The following is an 18,884-nucleotide window of genomic DNA, read 5'->3' on the forward strand; positions in this document are numbered from 1 at the left end:
GTGTGCGTGTGTGTGTGAGTGTGTCCATGTGTGTGTGTGTGATTGTAAAGGAGGGAGAGAGAGAGAGAGAGAGAGAAGAGAGAGAGAGACAGAGAGAGAGAGTGGAGAAAGATTGTAATGGTTTAATTCAGCAGTAATATGCCCCTCCACTCTCACTCAGCTGTGTTTAATGGTTTCCGCCCCTTGTCTCAGGTGTGGTGTTACAATGGTCTCTGCAGCTCTTTCACTTTTATTTGTGTGCCAGAGAAGGGTTATCCTTCATAAAAGCTGCATTACTCATTCATAAGCATGACATAGCACATTCATTAGCACTGCATGGGCATTCATGTGATGAATTATCTCATAACTGTGAATGTAAATTGGCATAGGTCACACTACGGGACAGGCACATGCAGAGGCACACTCTCAGAAATAAAGGTACACAAGGGTACAAATTCTGTACAAGTACAGAACTGTACCTCTAAAGGTCCTAGTGACAAGCGATCGCACCTTTCTAGGTACTGAATGGTACCTTTTTTTCTGGTTAAGGTACAGTTCTGTGCCTTCAAGGGGTACTGCCACAGTGACAAGCGATTGTACCTGCCTAGGTACTGACTGGTACCTTTTTCTGAGTGTAGGCCAAACTGTGGCTTAAAGCCCTGCCCTTTGCCCTTGTCAATCCTAAAGTCCCCTTTTTAAAGGAATTTTAAAATGCATATGTAATAATGCAAAAAAAACATGGCATTCATTGTGTAATAAAAAAGGGTGGGAATACAATAACCCACCCAAACACCCTGATCAGAAAAGGCCCTGGTCACTCCATCTAGGTGACTTGTTATATCTCTAATGACTGACGTCATCGATTTGTTCCTAAAAGGAGACGAACCTGGAAAAAAAAAAGTAGTACATGTTTAAGGTTGATTTACCCAGCTAGCAGGACCACGTCATGCCAATGTTTACGGCACATTCTCAAATTGCACACCCTTTGTGAGTACGTATAGGCTGAGCACTACTCCAAAAAATAAATATTTGGAACCACCCATTTTCATTTATGGACACGACACAGAGTTATTGTTATTCCTTTTTCAGTGTTAACTGAACTATTCAAGGTTTTCTGTGAGATGAAGAGGAATCAGGACTTTATATTTGCATTTAGGCTTTTAGCATACTCTTACGCAGGCAGTTTACTATTTTTAGATGAAAATTAGCATACACATCAGGCTATTTACTGAAGCATTTGGGGCTAAGTACCTTGCTCAAGGGTACAACAGCAGCACCCCACCTGGGGATAGAGTATGCAGTTTCTGAACTATAAAGCAGCACACTACACCCTTCATTTTTCACTGTGTGTGTGTGTGTGTGTGTGTTATGCATATACTATGTAGCAGATATTGCAGGCCACTGAAATGGCACACAGTTCCTGAGTTATAAAGTGATACACCACGCCTGTAATTTGTCACTGTGTGTGTGTGTGTGTGTGTATTATGCAAATACTATGTACCCAATAGTGCAGGCCACTGAAATGGCAAGCAGTTTCCGTAATGCTGTTAATGATGTACATGCTGACTTTTAAACAGACCCAAGGCAGATCTTGTCTTGATCGTTACTTTGCTTTTCAGGCCAAATGGTCCTGTCTTACTGATTGATAGCACAAGGAGATTCTTTTGATTTTTATTTTATTTATTTATTTATTTTAATCTCCTCATGCAGTTTGTTTCAACACAGTCTTAATGCAGTAAAGACAGGAACATTAGCCACCGCTAAATTAAAACTATCCATAACACTAATTAAAAGCAAAGAGTTGCTGATCAAATGGGCCAAAAATAAGCATTTTTCTTGCCTGTGGTGTCAGGGATTGAAGGCCTTTATTCATCAGTGGCTTTAGAATGGAAGTACTCTTTCTTGTGATTTAAAAAAAAAAAATTTTTTTATTGAAGATCAGCCATCAAAACAAACATCCCTTGCAAAAATCCCTCAGACATGGGAGTATTATTGTCTCAAATATTAATAAATCAATGTAACTCATCCACAAATAAATGTAGCGGATTCACAAATAAACACAATGGATCCACAAATAAATACAGCTGATCCGCAAATAAATGCAACCGATCCACAAATACATTTAGTCAACCCACAAATAAATGTAGCTGGTTCACGTTTGTGCATCGCCTGTCGTTTGCATTTATTTGTTGATTTGTGAGACAGTCTGAGTGGCTCGATTTATGAAAAAAATTACAAATAGTTTTCACCGAATCCTGTCAATCAGATTTTAAGCCAATCATCCATTCGCTAACGGCCACATTACTCTGACCATTCACAGCACGTATACAGTTCAGGACTGTGTTGTGGAGCAACAAGACAACCACTCAGCTGGGAATATTGCTGTAATGGCCATCGCTTGGATCAACGAAAGAAGCCTTCGAACCTTGAACCGAAGTGAAACCTCATCACCTTATATTTGTACTATAGATTTGGAGAAGGACTGTGAAAAACACGGTAGCTTATGGTCAAAATTCCTGCCCGTAAAGACTTGCAGCACATCTTCTTATACTTAACTAGTTAGCTTGCTAACTCTGTAGCACTGTAGAAACTTTCATTTTAAAACATAACTATAGGTGGGGCTAGTGTCAGTATGCTACGTCAGCAAGATGTTGTTTGCAGTACTTCATTGTTGGACGTAACTTCAGCTAGGACATGCCTCCTAGTTTGACTTAGCATAGGTTAGGTCAGAGTAATGTTCACTGTGTGAACTGGACATAATATGTTCATGGCTATGAATAACTGTTACAAAATGAGTATTGTACCTTATCGGACCTATGTTTTGTAGTTGTTCCAATTACCTCTGATATGCACTTATTGTACGTTGCTTTGGATTAAAGCGTCTGCCAAATACATAATCAGTCATTACGTAATGTAATGACTGTTTTCAATAAGTGCACTAATTAGCAAGCAAACCAGCAAGTTCAATATAAGATTACTAGTCAACTGCAGACTGATGTCAGGATGTTTACACTTATATAGCATGCTCACTTCAGCTACTTATATTTAACTAGTTAACTAGCTATTAATATTATTATTATGTTTAGCAGTTATCAGTAGAACAGGAAGCAATTGTCTATGGTGCCTATTCCCACCATGTGTTATTCTGTGCATCTATGACTTTGCCTCTCTGAATTTGATTGGTCTTGCCTGCATGTAGTTCCATTGTCATGTGTCTAGTATGCAAATTCTACATCTGTAATGATATAAGCACATTTCTTTAGTCATCGAGACCTTAACCTGTTATAAAAAATATATATAAGTTTGCTTCATGTGTTACTAATCTCGATATTTCACAATAAGCAATACAAACAGAATGGTACATTAACCCATAAGTACTACTGTCACAGTTTCTGTGCAGGTAGATCATTTTTCTGTGCCTGCACCGGCTCAGTGGTTAGCATTCCGATTAGCCACTCGGCTAATCGTTATTTTTGGTTCCTGTGGGAGGATTGTTCCTGCTTGAACATTCCATGCATTCCTGCAGGGTTACCTCTGATCGGTTTCACCTGTGGGTTGCTCACACCTTCCGCTGATTACCAGCCACACCTGTGGCTGGGTATTTAAAGCGTCAGTAGGCAGTGGAACGGTGCTTGAGTGCAACGTGTTTTGCTCTAGCCAATTCCCTGTCGTATTTCTGAGCAAGGTGTAAGGAATTTAAGAACAAAGAAATTTAAAAAGAATTCTGACTTCAGTTTGTTTGTTTTTTTTTGGGAAAAAGGTATTAGGACGGTATATGTCCAGATTCTGAGGCCGGCGGTTTTAAGGGGTTATTGTGTCACCGTTGGGGCACAAACCTTTCTGCCCTTTACTAACCAGTTTTCCCCCCTGGTTTTAGTTGGCCTCAGAACATCTTCTGTTTGTTTTTGAAAAGACATTTTCTTTTTCTCTGCTTCGGGTCGAAGTCGTTTTTTCTTTTCTTTTCCCTGTTCCTTTATTTTCTTATATATTCCTTCTTCCTCAGTTACCCGTTTAGGGGTTTATTCATTTTTTTTGGGATACGTCCCTTAGGAGTATAGCACCCCCTTCTTATTTCGTCTCTCACGAGACTCAGTGGTTACTGGAGTGCCCCTTTGGTAACTTATAGATCCCGTTTGGTCGAGTCTGGTCTTCACACTTCCCCTCCCTCACAACTACTATAACACGCTCTGTAACAATACGACAGTAATATATTGTGCATTGGATGCCCCACTAGTAGTAGTCTCGTTTTACTTTTACATTGATTCACCAGGGGAGCTCTTAGTCATCAAACGGTGCACAGAATTTCACTTATGAAATATTCACATAAGTTGCCTTCTGTAATATATTTTGACATTTTGCCTTTTGCGATGGTTTTATTCATGCCATTTGCTGTTTTAACAATTTGACCGAAGACAGTGAACCATTTATGACTGATTGTTTCAGAAATGGAAAATAAATCACTTTTGAACAAGCCTCATTGAACAATTCCTCCAAGATTTGAAACATAATATTGGCACTGTCTTTCTCAATTTGCTTACTTTGATAAATTTCTGCAACACCAAACAGGTCAAGTGGAGGCTGCAGTAGTATTGATTACATTTTTCTCCATAAAATGTTTGGAACAGACTATATATAAAAGTCACACTTTGCATCTGTATAAAATCAATAGTGCATCATAGCAAAAATAACTGGAGAGAGAGGGGAAAAAACACATTTTTACTTATAATTCCTTATTTACTTATAATACTTATTTTCCCCATGTGCTTTGAATAAGGAACCTGAGCAGAGAAACCTGAGCAGAGAATCCAGACCAGAGGAACCGGGGAACTGGGACAGAGGAACCAGAGAACATGAGCAGAGGAACTGGAGAACCAAAGCAGGAGAACCAGAGCAGAGGAACTGGAGAACCAAAGCAGAGAAACCGGAGAACATGAGCAGAGGTATTGGAGAACCGAAGCAAAGGAACCAGAGAACATGAGCAGAGGTACTGGAGAACCGGAGCAAATGAACCAGAGAACATGAGCAGAGGAACTGGAGAACCGAAGGAGAGGAACCAGAGAACATGAGCAGAGGAACTGGAGAACCGAAGGAGAGGAACCAGAGAACATGAGCAGAGGAACTGGAGAACCGGAGGAGAGGAACCAGAGAACATGAGCAGAGGAACTGGAGAACTGAAGGAGAGGAACCAGAGAACATGAGCAGAGGAACTGGAGAACTGAAGCGAAGGAGAAGAACTGGAGCAGAGTTTACATTTTTTTTTTTACACAATTCCATTTTTGTTCATCTCTGTGATTGCCATAATTAGTGTTCTACAAAGCAGGGTTTTGTTTTAATCTATTAATTCAAAACTGTATAAAAAGTATACATAAAAAACTAATGAAATTAAGTACGTATAATTAAATAGGCTAGGGATTCTGAAGAGATTTGTCACTGTGATAACAGCCTGTCACCTCTGATAACAAAATACATTCATTGGAGGAAGTAAAACCACAGCAAATTCAAAGCAAACAAGCTAGCAAATGACCACAAGGCCTTCCACGTTTCCTGGGTGTACTGTGTCATCCATTTAACATTTTTTCCATCGGTTCTTCTATAAAACAGTTACTTTCAGCCTCCTTTCTTTTGGTCCTTCTCTTTTTTCTTCAGTTATTTTATTAAATGTACGTTTCTTTTTTTTTTTTTCTCCTTCCAACAACTCAATTTGTGAAATGATGTAAGTTAATAACACAATTTGCAGTTTGAAGCTAAACTTGTTGGAACCAGAATAAAATGGCGCTATTTGTCACAATTATTACATTTCCATAACCACACAATGCTTTTTTTTTTTTTTTTCCCCTGCGAAGCAATAATGTACCTTCAAAGCAATATTGTATCTTCAAGTATAATAATGCAGAAGACTATCGGGTACGCTTCTCAAAACAGAGTGCATTTTAATGGTGGGTGGCATCACGCTTTCCAAATTAATTTTGTGCTTTATCGCAAAGGGGAAAAAGAGGGAATTGAGGGAATACTGATTGCAGGAGCGCTGGGCAAACCAAATAAGCCACGTTGGCTTTTTTCCTTTGACTGGCTCGGAGACACTTTAGCCTGTAATCTTCAGCGGCTTCCCCATTCATTACCGCAAGCCTCTGCACTTCCTGCGTCGCCTACGTCGGTCAAAGCCGTTTTATCAGTTGCGCGTCCTTATCGAATCACTCATAAGTAACCGCGAGAGCCCGTGTTTTCTATTTATCGACGCCACATTCCTGAAATACACATACACATACTCCCAAAGGTGTTTTATTTTATTTTATTTTTTTATACTCAGCGGACAAAAATAATGCACTTTTTTTTTTCCCACGGTGGGCAGTGCCGTCAGGGAAACACAGTCCTCTGATGCTCGTTGCCTGACATCCTGAAGCAGACAGGAAACCGGCCTAGATCGCCTCGGGGATTTATTTATTGATTTACTTATACTTGCGGCCAAGATAAGTAAGATATGCTGTTTTTCATTACGGCCACCAGGAGGCGTGTGTGCGTGTAATCGCATGCAAGGTTCCCTGTGAGAGGAGCAAGAGAAACGTAGGAAACAATAACAGATGACACTGCTACCGTGGAATTTGAGATTGTTGCTAATTATTCAATATAAATCCCAAATGTCTAAACTTGGTTTGTATTTCCCAGTCGCAAAAGAAGGACCCTTACCTGCATGTGTAATCAATCAGAAGGTGGGGGGAGGGGAGGGGGGCAGTGCATTACTGTACACATCCTCTGAATAATTTAAACCAGGGCTGCCCAACCCTGTTCCTGTAGATCTAACATCCTGATGGTTCTCATTCCAACCCTAATTTGGCACACCTGATTCTGCTAATTAGCAGGTCAATGATATCTCCAGCTGTTGAACGAGATGTGCTCTGTTAGAGTTGGAGAGAAAACCTACAGGATGGTAGATCATCCAGGAAGAGGGTTGGGCAGTCCTGATCGAAACCCAGCCAAAAAAAACCTTCCTCCAGTGCCCTCCCAAGCCTGCCTGTGCTCACACACTGTGCTTCCTTAAGGGGTGGGGGGGTTAATGCCCCCTCATTTTCAATCTGAATTCAAACATGCCCCATGGTAAACCACAGCCTTTTGATCAAGTGTTCCAACCTGGAGCTCTGCATTTATCTCCACTTAAAAGTTCTGTGGCATGAATAGAGTATAAAAGGATATTGCGAAACACCCACTGTTCTTTCAACGGTATGATGATGTACGGCGTGTTCATCCTTCCATCTTCCATAATTCTGTAATTCCAAACTCATTATATGCATCTGCATATACAAGATATGCAGCTAAGCAACATATGTACTCATGCACTCATTGTTCAGAATGAAAATTGCATTTGGTTGAAAAGTGAAAGGCTTTCAGCCATTTAGGACGTCGCCAGGCTACATCTGGGTGAAGCCTGAGCTATACTAGCCCGTTTACGTCCTAATGTCACCTCAATCTAGAGTTCCACCGCTGTAGACGTGGATTCTAGCTTTAGCTCACTGGGAGGTGCTTTCTGTGGTGTTTTTTATACGCTAAATAGCACAGCACAGCACCGTATCCACGCACTCTCTGTACCTCAGCCCTCTAACTTCTGAGAAAACCAGCATGAAAGAACACACTGTTGAAGTCAGTGGATGGGGGGGGGGGGGGGCGCAGTAAAACGTCCAGTGTTAAAATCAACTCGCACAGTTTACGTGAGTTCACCATGGCCAGGGTGGCCTCGTACAAACTCTGTCAGAGCTGAATGTACACGGGACATTTTACTACGTGATTACCTCCACTGCATGTACGTTTGGAATACAATGACACACGGGTGCTCTTCACTGACAGTAAAAAGCAGGAGTCGGTGCAGAAACCGAAGGAGCAATGTGGAAACTCACTCCTGCCAAACTTCCAGAAAGTCCTTTAATTATTTTACTGTGTTTTATTTATTTATTTATTTATACCTCCAGAACAAGGTAAAGGTTGAATGCAATGTTCAGAGCAGAACATATCCAGCGCTTTTCAGACCTGGTAGTCAAATGTTTTGGGCAGCATTTGATCCATGGAGGGCTGTGATACCCGTAGCCCGCGGCATTCGGGCGCATCCCGCGCGCACCCTGTTTATCTGCGTTTTAGCCTGCGCGCGCGCGTACGAGAGCGGTGGCTCAGCCACGGCGGTGTCCGTGGCGACGAAAGCGTGGCGGACGGGCGCTCCCCACTCCTGCGGCGCGCGGTAAACGCTTCGCCTGCGTTCGCCCGCGTTCGCCGTCTCGCAGCCTTCAAACGCTCAACGCCTCAACGGGGGTTGAGGGAGGGACCCACCGTCCGGCACCCATCCCAGCACCCTGTCCCACCCAGGTCTTAAATGGGCAATGCTTTGACGGAAGGATGCGACGCTAGCTGGTCGGCTAATTAGACTTTGAGATACGGGGCCCGTGGTATGCATCTTTCAAGTTTGATGCGGGTGGGTGGGTGGGTGCGCACCACAAGTTTTAATCCCCCCCCACCTCTTCCACAACCAACCTGCTAATTCAAACCGACCACCGCAAGATCTGGACTTGCACGTTTCCATCTCCTTGTTTTCACCCTTTATTATTCAGAAGGCCGGCGCGGCAGAAGGCTCCTTTTGATCAGCCAGCCGCCGGCGTTTGTTTTCTTTTCAAAATGGCCGCGTCTCAGCCCGCGGTCTCACCGAGGTCCGTTTTCATCTCCTACGGCCGCCGCGAGGGGGGGAGGGGGAGGAGGAGGGGGGAGGGGGGGGGGGGGGGGGGGGGGGGGGGATTTGGAGTGCTTTTTTCTGCCCTCCCTGCGTGTGGGAAGGCCGCAATCCTAATCAGGGGGGACGTCTGGATCAAAAGCGGGAAAATCTGAGGCCGACACATCAAAGGCTTCGACGGAAAACATCACAACGGGTAACATTGGTAACACTGGTCTTATTTTGCACCTTCTACATAAACACTGATAGTATAATGAACCGTCCTCATGCATCTGACTGGGGCGTTTCAGGCCTCTGATTGGCGAACCTGCTGTTATCTGCAATAGCAGGCATATCAGATGTTTCAGACTCTCACTGCACAACACAAGCAGCACGCTAACAAGCCCACATGCAAAACAAGCAAATCTCCGGCAAATGCACCTTATCTGATTGGACATTTAAATTGCATGTTAATTGCAAAGAAAATGGAAAATTAAAAATGGAGACACACACACACACACACACACACACACATCATGTATCCAGATGATGGGCTAAAAATGAATAAACAGGCAGAAATCTCATAGCCAGCTCTTTTTCTCAGCTTGGGCTTTTTTTTTTCTTTTCTTTTTTTTTAATGTGATGCACGACATTACTGACATCGCTGATTAGTTTTGACCTAAAACAGAGAGAGGGCATCCCTCCCTTTCGTAAGCCGTCTGTAATTGGCCGATAATGCCCCTGCCGTCAGTTCCAATGCCCGGAGTGACATCGACTGACCGATGGGCTCTCCCTCCGCTCCCAGCACTTGGCTGAAAATTTTGAAGGCTGCGATGACAAGGTCAGGGTCCTCTCCCCCTTCAGACGCTGGGATCTGTCGAGCTGCGGCAGGAAGGCCAGGGTCACGGCCACACAGAATCATTATCAGGTAAGGCCCTGTGGCAAATGGGTTTGTCCCGAATCGCGCGAGGGCAGAATAGCAGGCCACAAGTTGTAAACAGAAGGCGTCTGTCTGGAGAACACGATGCCCTTTGCTTTTGGTTCATTTAAAATTATTTTTTTTTTTTTACAAATACTTCCAAGAAAAATATCACCATCCACAAAGCATGAAGCAAATGTGTAAAGGAGCATCACAGTGATGATTCTTTTGTTTCTTCTTTGTTTTAATGATTTATGATACTTAAATGTTTAATAGCCCTTCGGGGCCCAAATGAGATCATATTTCCTGTCAGCGCGATGCATTTAATATTTGAATCAATAGCTGTACATTATTGATTTTTGTATTAGCATGTTCACTTCCATGGGCTTTTTTTTTTTTTTTCTTTTTTTTTAAATCAGGAGCCGCAACATCTGTTAAAAAAAGAGGGAGTGGGGGAGGAGACACGAGCAAACTAAGACCCCCCCCCCGCCGACTTTCGGCTCCTCAGCCTCCGACGCCGAGCGGAGGACAACGACGGGACGCTCGCCGTCTTCTGCGCGTAAAATAAAAACGAGTGCGCCGGGAGAAAGCCCTGTAAGCCTTCTGCGTGCAATACGATTTCAAAACTGCCTGTAGACGTGTAACAGGAAGAAGGGGCGAGAGAAAGAAAGAAAGAAAAAACTATAAAATGGGAGACAGGGTTCATCAGTTGAAGCTTTTTTTTTTTTTTTTTTCGTTTTTTGGCAAGTTGTATAAGCTGAAGCGTTGGGTAGGGCAACACGATACGGGGGGGCGGCCAGGGGAGTGTGAAGTAGCGTAAACCCTGTCAGGCTAATGGAAGATGACAGGAGTATATTATATTCCGAGATGAAGTCAGAGCTTCGGTGATATGATTGGGTTGCCATGTGATACACAGACGCTCGCGCGGAGAGATCAAATTCCACCACCCTCTGCTCACAGGAGCCTCCGAACCTCTCACAGCAGACATGATATTACAGCACTGCTGAAAAAAAAAAAAAAGAACGCAAGGCATTGTGTTTGTTTTCTCCAGTTATCTTCACAGCGTAATAATAATAATAATAAGAAGAAGAACAAGAACAAGAAGAAGATTTTAGAAAGTTTTTTGTATTTTTTTTTTACGAGATGCAGAATGCAATACAAAATACAAAAATGCACAGAAAAGAACATGGATTGACTTCAGTTTTATTTCTGACAAGTTATTACTATTATAAACAGGGACACAGGGCCAAAATAGCTTGTGTGTCTGTGTCTGTGTCTGTGTTTCTTCTTATTTTGTTTATTTTTACTTACCATATATCAAGAGCCAAGACTTCATGTTTAACAGAAGTACTGTTGCACTAATTAAGTGATGATTTCAGTGGTGATGCCAATGTGTTTAACTATTGAATACATATAATATTTAATAGTAACACCGGAATTTCTTACACTGTTTGTGACCCACATGTTTTTGCAGGTGGCCTTTTCGGTTAGAAAATCCATGCCTTCTCGCTGAAGAAGTCTGTTAAATGGGGATGTGAGTTCACAAATCCTATAATGAGTGGAGATACAGATGCAGAGCTAAATCACTTGGGTGAGCCAATGATAATGATTTTGCACTGCACAACCACACATTATGATTGGTATAAAAATAAATGACTCCCTTGATATATGGCAGGGCTTGACTCCATTCAGAAAACTGAGAAGTGGATTACTTCCGTCGTATTAAACCAACTGAAAATATGGCAGAACTGTGCCGTGCAGGTTTAGGAATAGGGCTATGGATGATACCTAGCTAACAGGACAAAAAGGATTACATGTTAGCTGGATATAATTCAGTTATGATATGTAAGCTATAGCACTTCTCACATAGAATCCCTGTTCTAAGTTAAAGTTCGGTGCAGGTTCAGCTGTAAGATAAAAAGGACAAGAACAGTGTTTTTGCATTCAATTAATAGCATTTATTAATTAACCACAAAAGCACTTCAGCCCAATGTGTGCTTGGCTAATTACTGCAAAATGGTGGACAAAAAGACCCACACCATTGAAGAACTTCTTTAATGTATGCATGACCTTAACTGTAGCAACCAGTGTAATGCTTCATTGCGTGTGTGTCTGATTAATGTATGGACCACCCTCAACATTAATGCGAGCACTGGAGAGCGCTTAAAGAAGCCAGATCACATGAAACTCATCCGGGAGAAAAAAAAAAAAAGAGGTTTTTTTCCCAGTTGGGAACACCGCTAATTAGCGATCGCCATCCATTCTGTTATTACATCTTTGTGCTGGAAGTTTGGCTTCATCTCTACATTGGCCAATTAACAGGGGAGGCCAGTGCCTTTGAGGTTTTCTAATTTACCAACCGTATCATACCATGCAACATAAGGTCATGTTCTGTAGCTTACGTAAATATGTGTCAATTAGAGGATTATAATGCAGAATGTATGATTCTGCACCAATCAATTTTTCACCTTAGTAAATATTGTATAAACTAGAATAGCGTAACATTCACTGCATAGCTAATTTCATTACAGCTAACATTTGTTTTGTTTTTTCATTTTATATATTGTTCTACCGTTAAATAGAACACTCTATTGAAAGTAAGAGTGAGTATTTTTATATCTCCCAATTACCAGGTCATACTTATTTTCACATCTGAAATAATAACGACTACTTTTGATTGATCTGAAAATCAATGCCATGTTGAATTGTGACTCAAATGTTGGTCACAATGCTGGTTATGTCAGGTCACCATTATATGGAGGCAGCTCCATATATTGGGTACACCATGAATACAGTGAGTTTGTTTGTCCTTAAAAAATATATATATTTAAACTCATAATTTACTTAAAGAGCTTAAGTGATTCATTTAGCGTGCTAGCCAGAGTGCTGAAGCGTTTGTACCAAAGAACATCAGGTACGGTTTTGTGCTTAACTCATGCACACAAACGGTGATTCAGTGCATTCAGGCTGCTGGTAAAAAATGCCGGTCCTAACTTTAGTGAGACGCTTCTCTTTGAAAGGCCTCTGCAGCCTCTGTTTCTCTCCCGATCCCCATCTCCATAAAACTACGAAGATCATTTCTTGTGAAGTGGCTGCCTTGGCTTTGTTCCCAAGGTTAATTGAATGATGTGTCCGTGACATTACATCACACCCGGGCCCCTCCTGTCAGGTGCCCGCTCCTCGTCCTCGCTGTGGGCCAGTGGGCTGTTAGGAGGACATAAATTAAACCAAATGGACCTTTCATAAAGTATGGAGAATGGGCTGGCTGCAGATTCGCACAACCTCTGCACCCTGGGGATTGTTTATTTATTTACCGTTATTTTTATTTATTTATTATTTTTCTTAGGCTCTCTTTTCCGAGGCTCTCTGACCATCCTCACACTTCTTCCAGCCTGCAGTAAGTGTTTGGTGTTGGTTCCTGTTGTGCAGGGTGGTGTGTAAAAGGCTTGTTGCTGTGTGTGGTGTGTGTGTCTGTCTATCTGTCTGTCTGTCTGTCTGTCTGTCTGTCTGTGTGTGTCTGATTATGCATGCATTTTTGTGTTGCTGTGTATGTGCGTGTGTGTGTGTGTCTGTGCTTGTGTGTGTTGCCGTGTGTGTGTGCATGTTTGTGTTGCCGTATGCATGCACACGTGCGTGTGTGTGTGGACAGGGGTGGGTATAAGGTCTGTGACGGGAATGGACCGGGCCTCGGTCTGAATGGTAATGACTTGGCACAGAACCCAAGTGGTTCTGGAAGATAAGGTTCCCTCCGGGACTCTTGCCATTCAGGCCCTAAGCCTGTGCCAGGACGGCGGGCGGGAAGGGGAGGTGGCATGCCCAAATTCGCTTGGCGGAAACGGAGGCCACCTCAGAGTCCCACCCCCCCCCCCCCCCGCCATGACATTGGCATCATCCAATCCTAACTTCTGCTTGTGTGAGGGTCAGGACCTCAGCTCTGAAAGCACGTCTCATGAATGTGGAAAGGAGCCTGTTACTTACCCGTGCTCACGAGCCCCGCCGCCTCCCGTGCCCTTGGGCTCTTGCTCTGTAAACCAGCGTCCAATCAGGTCAGAGTGTAATAACTGTTTCGTATCTGTCAGAGTTACGACCGTCGGCCGTTCTGCTGCGTAAATAAAACGCCGCCGCCCCGGCTGCCCCCGTGAGACGCGTGCACCCGTGAGGTCGTTCCGCCGTTGTCACGGAAACGCAGTCGCGCTCGCACAGACGGGTGTTTTGCGTTTCCTGGTCGCTGCAGACTGGTCTCGGAGCCTCCCTGTGAAGGGGGGGGGGGACCTGCTCGCGTTTCGTCCAGCCCGCGTCCCACGGGACGGTCCGCTCGTCTGGCTCTCAGCCCTCTCCTTATCTGACAGCAGCAGCGGCTGCTCCTCCAGCATCCCATCAGCCCCCACTTCCCTGCACCGGCCCCAGAGTCCCACAGCCATTTCCTGTGTGTGCCAATCATTTAGAAAAGAGGGAGAAAACAGGAAGTTTCAGCAACAGCACTAACCCAAGAAAAAAACAAAAACAAAAAAAAGTATAATAATAATAATTATTATTCTTATTGTTAGTATTATGAACAATGAACAGTAGTGGAGAACATCAGCATATGTGTGTGTGTGTGTGCGTGTGTGCGTGTGAGGGATACAAAAAATGTGCTATGGCCTGCATCAAAAGTCAATAAATGCAAAATAGTAAAGTAGGGATGGGCAGTGCTGGAAGTGTAAAAAAAAAAATAAGAGCAGGAACTAGGGTGGGTAGAGCTCAACTGCAGGTGGGGAGATAGCAGTCATGCACCGGGGGGGGGTTAGGCTGCGGTGGGGGGAGCTTTCATTCTTCGGGAGGTGCTGGAAAGTTTTCGTAGACCTCATGAGAAGCAGCAGAACTCTGCTCTAAATTGCCGGTGCTCGTATGAGCAAATGGAAGAAGTTCTGGCATGGCGTACCGGTCCATCCCAGCCCTCTTCAAGCACCGGGGAGGGCCAATTACGCCTCGCTATAGCGCCGCTGTACCGGCTACACCTGAGCGCCGAACACGTCCGCTGAAGTCAGCACTTTTTCACTTAGCGTTTTTTTTTGGCGGTTCCTCTGCGCAGTGACTTGTTAAAGCGCCTCTGTGAGTGGCGCTGATGCCGAGCGATCGGCCTCTCACGACAGGCTGAGGGAGTCGGTCCGCAGGCCCGCGGCAGACGAGCGAGCGCCCGTCCTCTCCTTCCCGCGATTCGGCTCCCGCTCCAGCCTCAGCTCTCACTCGCCTTATTAGCTCAGTCATTATCTCAATCTGAATTTTATATTTAAAAATACGTCAGCTGCAGCTGCAAAAATGTCTAAAAAACTATGACTCAAACTATTTTACTTCCTATGTGACACACAGTACTACAGGAGAGCCAGCGACTATTTTACACCCTACAGGCCACACGGTACTACAGGAGAGCCAGTGACTATTTTACACCCTACAGGCCACACGGTACTACAGGAGAGCCAACGACTATTTTGCACCCTACAGGCCACACAGGTGGAGGTGGGTGACAGGGGCCCTCAGAATCCCTGGTGGGGATTGCATAGTTGTTTACCACATAGTCATTACCAATAAAAGAAAAGTGTGGAACATTCTCAATTAATGGTCGCACACATATTTCTTGTTTCTCTTTCCGTCGACAGTATTCAGATGGTTATGCGAAACCGATTGAAATTTATGCTCACTCACGTGAACGTTGGTGGAAACGTACTGGCGAAGCGAAGGATTAAAAAGGGAGGGTAAAAAAGGGGTGATGAAAGCAGGATTGAGTGCAACGTTTATGGGAGGGTAATTCTCCTGAAGCGCGCTACAACGATTCACTTGACCTCACAATAAATTGTGTTTTATTCAATTACTTCTTGAAGGGCGAGCACAACCGAAGATAATGAAGTACAGCTCAAGAGTTATTGACATCTGCTCTGTTCGCTCGGCTCGTGGAATGCAGATTATCTCTTTGTCGTGAACCGGTAAATAATTCGCCGGTGACCCTGAAGGCAAGGAGAAAATCAAAGTTAACAAAAGTTAAAAGTAAATAAATAAAAAATTAAAATAAAAAAAAAATCCTGTTCCTGGATTTTCTGAAATTGGAGAGCACAGTCACTGTTTGAAATAATATTGATCCGGACATCGGCGAAGCAACAAACCTGAGTAACTCAAGGCGGGCAGGTATCGACCTCCTGCCCGATCACCATCAGTCGGACGCAAAGTGGGGTTAGTTATTCATACCGTATAACAGCGAGGCTGTAAAATCTGTTACTGTTGCCAGGCAAGGGGGGCTAGAGGGGGTAGTGTAAGAGATGTATGAGGGGATGGGGGGGGGGGGGGGGTGGATACGGACAAGGTCAACAATGCATTCTGTGTGGATGTTACGAGTGCATATGATACAAACGCATTAGCAGGGAACACCACTAGAATGAAAGTGGTCTTGCGGTTAGCACTTGAACCGTACCTGCTTTCTGTTTTCAAACCATTAAACGAGAGGTCTCACAAGGTTTTGTGAAAAAAAAAACAAAAAAAAAACACAATCATGTATTGCAGTAAGTGATTCACTGAAGAGAATACGCCAATGACTTTCACATCATTCTTCTGAGAGAAAGCAGGAATATCACCCCCCACACACACACACAAATGCACACACACACACACACACACACACACACAAACGCATACCCCGAGAAATGTGAAGGTAAGTGAGAGACGATTATGGGGAAATTGGAAGAATAATCATTTATCCTGTTGACAGTCTATCAGACCTCACGTCCCACCCTGGCTGCATGTGGTCATTACAGTGGGCCAATTGCAATGACTCTGCAAGGATTTCATCTCGGAGTTTAGACCATCCAACACTATTCAAACTGGACCAGCTATTCGTAATCTCTGAGTTTATGAACTGCCCCACACCTAATAGAGACCAGGGGCCTTGTGATGTCTGAACTTGAGGATTAAAGTGATCCATGGAACATTTCTCCCCAACCTTTATATACTGAGTGAAACTCATTTTCTAGAGCACGCAATGCATTCACTCATGGTAATCAAAAGCATTCATTTTGAAAGAATATGTAAATAAATAAATAAATAAATAAATGAATCAGTAAATCATCTGGAAGGGGTTTTTGGCATACATGACATTCATCACCAACCAAAGGTCAGTATAGAAAAAATATATAATAAAAAATGTGCGTGCACGTGTGTTGTGCATTTCTGTGTGTATGTGTGCTTGTGTTGTGCATTTGTGTGAGCGGGTGTGTGTGTGTGTGTGTGTGTGTGTGTGTGTGTATCTGTACGCTCATCTGTATGACACTATGAGGCAGTGGTTCACCTTACCCTGTCCCTGTGGCCGTCACTGCCGGAGAAAGAAAGCAGATCTATCATCAGTAACCCCAGTGCCAAAGACTGTCTCATCTCTCCAGAATTACAATGCATACGTCTAATTTCAATAACACATGAGACTGAGAGGCCCCAAAAGACTCCCTAGTTAAAAAAACTCAACCCTTTGTTGACTTCACTTCCCAGAGTTCAGGCCTGCGGCTCTTATGACACTGACTGTGGGTCCGACTGTGAGTCTCACCGAGAGAGCAGCTAATCTGCCGCGCAGATGTGTGATGCTCATGTGACTGGCATGCATGCATGCTTGGGCGATGTAAAAGGTCTCCAAGGTTACGTCACATGCCTTTATGATAAGAGCAGAATGTGTGAGGTTCCGCAGAGCATTATTTTTAGCAAAAATCGCAACGCTACAAAATAAGCAATTTAATTATGTACAATGAGGTTTGGAAAAAAGGAAGAGATGCTAATTATTATCGCTTCCAAGCAAAACCCTTGAATGTCCTTATATTTTTATTATACATACTGAAGCCAACCTCCCCGCCCCCAGCTTTCTGTGGTACTGTCTGCTGTGCTATGCTCGCTGTCTCACAGCTCAGCAACTAATAACAGTTATTTCTCACAGTTCTGTGGCTTAGAATTCTTTTTTTTTTTTTTTTTGAGATTTATCCCTCCAAACATCCATTTTCTATCTGTTTTCAGGTCAAGGTGAAGTGGGGGTTGAGGGAGTGAGATTGGGTGGGGGGCAGGGGTTGGTATCCCAGCAGGCATTGGGTGAAAGGCAGGAATACATCCTTGACAGGTCACAAATCCACTGCAGGGCCAACGCACGACTCAACTCACATATTCATACCCCAAGGACAATTTAGGCTCTCCAATTAGCCTAACGCGCGTGTCATTGGACTATGAGAGGAAACCGGAGTAGCCAGAGGAAACCCACGCGGACACGGGGAGAACATGCAAACTCCACACAGAAAGGCCCTTGGCTGGAATTCGAACTCGGTACCTTTTAGCTGTGAGGCTACTCACCGCAATGCCATGCTGCTGTACTGGCAAATTATTTTTTTTTCCATTTTTAATTTATTTTTCATGTAGGAGAGTGGATTGGAGGAGAGAAGAGGCAGGTGGCAGAATGGCAGAAGCACTTAAGAAAGAGTATTTTGGCACTGGAGATTATTAATAATTATGATTATTATCAATAATAATTATAATATATATAATATAATAATAATAATTTTTATGGACCAGATGACTTATCGGTTTTTTGCGACTGGAACAGGTGCTATTCCTAATTCTGTGAAGGATTCACCTTTTGAGATGTATTAGTGACATTTGATAAATTTTTTCTGTGAGATGAAATTATTTGAGGTACATTCCTGTATCAGGAGCACAGGAACAGTGACAAACTTGAAAAAATCTGACTTGCAACTTTTGTTCACGAGTCCATATAAGCAGCCACTATGGACCAAGGCACCATGTATGAATGAATGCAATGTAAATGCTATGTAAAGAGTTGCAGAGTCACTCTGGATGAGCTTGTCTGCTAAATGCCCGTAATGTAATGCAATGTAACTATACAACTGTGGTCCTTGGGTTTTCTTGTGAATGAAAATGAATGTGCTTGGGCGCAACAATGGAGCTGAACGTAAAATGGAGCAGACTGACTGTGGCTGACTGAGGGTAACGGCACTGCGATGGGGAGATACCCGATCCAGAGGACGTGCACGTCGGCCTTGGGACTGCGAGCCAGCTCCAGTCCCTCAGGACACGAGCCGTCACGGTCGGGGGGGAACTGGACTCGTGACTGCCGGGTCTCAGGTCATTTCGGGGGTGAAATGATTTACCCTTAACGCCCGAGTCGCCATCCCAGCGTCCTCTCAACTGTATAAACGGGTAATATGTAAAAGTGTCATCTATGTAGGTCGCGGTGAATAAGGGTCTTCGCTCAGAAAGTACATCGTTCTTTACCGCCTGTCTCCACGCCGG

This window comes from Anguilla anguilla, chromosome 4, assembly GCF_013347855.1.
Source record: "Anguilla anguilla isolate fAngAng1 chromosome 4, fAngAng1.pri, whole genome shotgun sequence".
NCBI lineage: Eukaryota > Metazoa > Chordata > Actinopteri > Anguilliformes > Anguillidae > Anguilla > Anguilla anguilla.